The sequence below is a fragment of the Achroia grisella genome, unplaced genomic scaffold, assembly GCF_030625045.1.
Source record: "Achroia grisella isolate CSIRO2021 unplaced genomic scaffold, CSIRO_AGI_Agris_v1 utg2471, whole genome shotgun sequence".
Lineage (NCBI taxonomy): Eukaryota > Metazoa > Arthropoda > Insecta > Lepidoptera > Pyralidae > Achroia > Achroia grisella.
Window position 1 is genome coordinate 551,621 of NW_026712739.1, and position 699 is coordinate 552,319.

Consider the following 699-nt stretch of genomic DNA (forward strand, 5'->3'; position numbering starts at 1 on the left):
TTTCAGCCCGATCCGTCCAGTGGTTTGGGCTGTGCGTTGATAGATGACTCTGTCAGTTGAGTTATATAATAATATATTTAGATAATAAAAATGCCATCAAAATTTCACGCGGACGAAGTCGCGGCACAGCACTTCGATAAATAAGTACATGTACAAAAATATAGAGTTAATAACATTCAACCGAAATAAATGTATGTTTACTTCAAGCCTTTGGAATTCAACAAACAATATTTTCAAACAAAACCGATCGTTTGTGAACAATAAACAAATGCTGTTATATTTTTTATTATAAATAAACTTGCAATTTAATATACATATTGTTAATTTATTTACAAATAAGTTAGCTGGCAATCATTATTATAAAAGACAATGGCTTCTCATAACGTCTATTTCTAACAACAAATACGCAGAAGAAATTTATTGGTACCGCCATCTTTGTTTTAATTTGTACTTACTTTTTAAAGATTTAACCATTCCGTGGATAGTAAAAGACAAAAACCATACTGCCATATAATATATATATAAAATTAGAATTTAACGTTTTTATATTCTAGTTATAAAATCATTAATAAATACAAACTAATGAATTTAACTCAAAGTTACCAATATAAAAGTGTATTAAACTAACTTAAGTATCGGTGTATTTACCTGACAATATTTTTTTTTATTTGTGTCAAGGACAAAAGTCAACGTAGTATA